Source organism: Lampetra planeri, chromosome 9, assembly GCF_965212315.1.
Source record: "Lampetra planeri chromosome 9, kcLamPlan1.2.h2, whole genome shotgun sequence".
Classification (NCBI taxonomy): domain Eukaryota; kingdom Metazoa; phylum Chordata; class Hyperoartia; order Petromyzontiformes; family Petromyzontidae; genus Lampetra; species Lampetra planeri.
In genome coordinates this window covers 11,477,321-11,481,562 of record NC_136115.1, presented here as the reverse complement: position 1 = coordinate 11,481,562, position 4,242 = coordinate 11,477,321, and positions in this window count along the sequence as shown.

Genomic DNA, 4,242 nt, shown 5'->3' with positions numbered 1-4,242 from the left:
CACACCCACCCACCCACTCAGTCACCTGGGCGGGCCACAGCGAAGAGGGTAGCCGGGGTGGAGTGAGGGGAACGATACCGAGGACAAACGAGAGAGGAGAGAGTTGGGGCAGAGGGCTCGGTGAGGTGAGCGAGGAGTCAACAAAGTGAAGAGCGAGATAGGAGAGAGGGTGGTGAGGGTGGTGAGGGGGGTGGTGAGAGAGGGTGGTGAGGATGGTGGTGAGGAGCGAGGGTGGTGAGAAGAGTGGTGAGGAGGGTGGTGAGGGGGTGGTGAGGGGGTGGTGAGGGGGTGGTGAGGAGGGTTGTGGGGGGGGGGGTGAGGGGGGGGTGAGGGGGGGGGGTGAGGAGGGTGATGAGGAGAGAGGGTGGTGAGGGGGGTGGTGAGGAGAGAGGGTGGTGAGGGGGGTGGTGAGGAGGGTGGTGAGGAGGGTGGTGAGGGGGGTGGTGAGGGTGGTGGTGAGGAGGGTGGTGAGGGGGGTGGTGAGGGTGGTGAGGAGGGTGGTGAGGATGGTGGTGAGGAGCGAGGGTGGTGAGAAGAGTGGTGAGGAGGGTGGTGAGGGGGTGGTGAGGAGGGTGATGAGGAGAGAGGGTGGTGAGGGGGGTGGTGAGGAGAGAGGGTGGTGAGGGGGGTGGTGAGGAGGGTGGTGAGGAGGGTGGTGAGGGGGGTGGTGAGGGTGGTGAGGAGGGTGGTGAGGAGGGTGGTGAGGGGGGTGGTGAGGAGAGAGGGTGGTGAGGGGGGTGGTGAGGAGGGTGGTGAGGAGGGTGGTGAGGGGGGGTGGTGAGGGTGGTGGTGAGGAGGGTGGTGAGGGGGGGTGGTGAGGGTGGTGAGGAGGGTGGTGAGGATGGTGGTGAGGAGCGAGGGTGGTGAGAAGAGTGGTGAGGAGGGTGGTGAGGGGGTGGTGAGGAGGGTTGTGGGGGGGGGGTGAGGGGGGGGTGAGGGGGGGGGTGAGGGGGGGGGTGAGGAGGGTGATGAGGAGAGAGGGTGGTGAGGGGGGTGGTGAGGAGAGAGGGTGGTGAGGGGGGTGGTGAGGAGGGTGGTGAGGAGGGTGGTGAGGGGGGTGGTGAGGGTGGTGAGGAGGGTGGTGAGGAGGGTGGTGAGGGGGGTGGTGAGGGTGGTGAGGAGGGTGGTGAGGAGGGTGGTGAGGGGGGTGGTGAGGAGAGAGGGTGGTGAGGGGGGTGGTGAGGGGGGTGGTGAGGGTGGTGGTGAGGGGGGTGCTGAGGGGGGTGAGGAGGGTGGTGAGGAGGGTGGTGAGGGGGGGTGGTGAGGAGAGAGGGTGTTGAGGGGGGTGGTGAGGGTGGTGGTGAGGGGGGGTGGTGAGGGGGGGTGGTGACGAGAGTGGTGAGGAGAGAGGGTGATGAGGAGGGGGGTGAGGAGGAGGGGGGTGAGGAGGGGGGTGGTGAGGAGCGGAAAGCGATCCTTGAGAGGCTCCCTCCTGCACTCACCTCCCCCAACTGCAGGGACCGCGATCATTTGACACGAAATATCGATTCCACCTCGGTTACAGTCGCGATTCGATTCCCACCGCTGTCCCTTGCCGGTGCACGCGCAACGTGCGCAACGATTCCCTTGCAAGATAAAATCGATTCCTCTCCTTGGAGTCGACTTAACGATCCTGACTCTCGATTCTCACGAAACCGATTGTTAAGAATCTCGTGTAGTTAAAACTTTCGTGACCGCAAGAATTAATATTCTATGGTTCTTTTGGTAAAGTCACGTAGAGAGAAAAAATAATAATAAATAAAGTGATTAAAAATATCACGACGTTTCGATCGCAACACAAGCGGTCTCTGGGGGAAAGATGTTTATCAAGGTTTAGGGGCCGTCCATAAATGACGTCACGCGATTTTGGACGATTTGTTACCGCCCCCTCTCGTCACACGGCGTCACAAAAATTCAGACCCCCCCCCCCGCTCAAATATGACGTCATAAAGCTCTGCCCCCCCCCCAAAAAAATGTAAACATGCTTCAAATCGCTTTAAACTATTGTCATTGTAGTGCGTATTAATGTGGCGCTGCACTCTGATGTTGTAGGAGAAAACATTTATTAAAAAGTCTATTTAATTAAGTAAAACGCAAATTCCTTTGTCAAGGCGCCCTTCCTCCTCTAACCGAGCTTAAATATACGCTGCCAAGCTTGGTGGTGTTCATTCAGACGCTGTCTTTCCGACAGACCTGTTCTTCTCACCTGAGGGCGGCTGCTTGCGTTGTGGCCGAAACGTCATGAGAATTGTATTTTATTGTTTATTTTATTTTATTATTTCTCTTTTACGTGACTTTACCATTAATCCACCCCCCACCCCCACTTTGCGCAAGAGCGAAGAAGTGTGGTCACCACATCTATGCCTCATAATCAACGTTTTTGGGTTAGATCGCGTTATTTAACACATTCCTGCGGAGGGAGCTGGTAGGAAGGTTGGGTTGCTCGGTCAATGGCCAGGGTCAACAGCGGCGTGGTGTATTCCGCAAATATGCCCGCTGTGAGGGCGGGCACAAGCCGGCGTGAGTAGGTTAAACGTTGAGTTTTATAAGGGCGCCCACGGGGTGACCAGCCCCTCCCCACCCAGCCCCACCCCTCCCACCCCCCCACCCAGCCCCTCCCCTCCCCACCCAGCCCCTCCCTGCTCGACGGACACAATAATCCCCTGTGGGCTGGTGTAACCAGGAGGTTCCTACCAGTATAAATGTGTCGTAACCCTCCACCACCCGACACGGCCAATCAGCAAAAAAGTGTCACGTTGACAAAAGACAAATAGTTCACTATTTTAGCCCACCGGTGTGTTGAAGCGTGAAACCACAACATTTACAATTTTTGATTACGACGTTTCGCTGGTAATTGCATCCAGCATTATCAGGGCAATTCGCCAGAATGGTGAGGCTCTGCTCTTGCTCCCGGTCTTAAATAGAGCAGCAGCAGGGTGACGTCTCATTTAACTCATCAGGTGCAACGATTTGAGGTGGAGGGGGGGGTATTGTAATTATATACGAGATTAGTAATCAGGCAATTGTTACGATGTGAGTTGTAGATTAGTAATCAGTTGTAATGTGTGTTATTGTAATTATATGCTACGCTAGTAATCAGTTAATTAGTATTTGTTTCCCCTATAAGGAATTGTAATATGTATTATTTATTAATACGCTTCCAGGCCGCACTAAGCCTGTAGCTGTCTGAGCGGTTAAAGTTTTTTCTGTTTCTCTCATCTACGCCTCTATATAAGGAACGAACCAGGTGGACTTCTACACAAATCTGGCTGTCGCCTGATGCTGCTAGTTGTAATTACTGGCGAAACATCTACTCAGATTGTAAATGTTGTGGCTTGGCTCTCCAACACGTGGCATGTTCTGTTTACGTGACAACCCCTACAAGTTGGCTGTGTCGGGTGGTGGTGGGTTTAACATATTGATATATGTGCGCGATCTAACCCAAAACAAGTAAACCCGTAAAAACAAAGTTTTTCACTATAAATCCTTTATATGCGTGGCGGCTAGAGTCTTCTCGTCCTCTGGCTTGAGATGGCTGCCACCTATGGGTCAGATGATTGTCTGCCAGTATTAAACAATTGGTAATTAAATATTTAATTTGTTTTCCCTAAACAGTGTAAAATTTTGGAACATTTTTTTCACGAAAATTAATTGTTACACACAACGAGTCTGTGTGGAAAATGTCAGCTCGATTGGATCACGGGAAGTGGGTTAAAAAGCGAGCGAAATATTTGCACGGTCCTAAGCAAGCAAGTGAACTTAATATAAAGGATTTAAAAATATATTCGCCTGTGGAGGACGCGGGGATCGATCCCGCGACCTTTGGCATGGGAAGCGAGGGCGCTACCAACTGCGCTACTCCGCCACGGCCTGTGGAGGGGTTACGCTCTGGGCTCCTACACTGTGACGTTCAGCCAAAGCCATGAATGAGTTGTATTTGAATAAATGTAAAATAATTTTTTTTTGCCTAAAAAGTGTAAAATTTTAGAAAAAAAATTTTCACGAACATTAACTGTCTCGCACAACGAGTCTGTGTGGAAAATGTCAGCTCGATTGGATCACGGGAAGTGGGTTAAAAAACGACCGAAAGATGTGCACGGTCGTAAGCAAGCAAACAAGCGAACTTAATATAAAGGATTTAAAAAACCTCTTATGGATGACATTGGTCGTGAAAGCCTACGTGTTGAATACAGAATTATTAGGAAGCACAATACAGTGGGACCTTTGGGGGGAAAAACACACACAAAGGCTTGAGAGAATAAC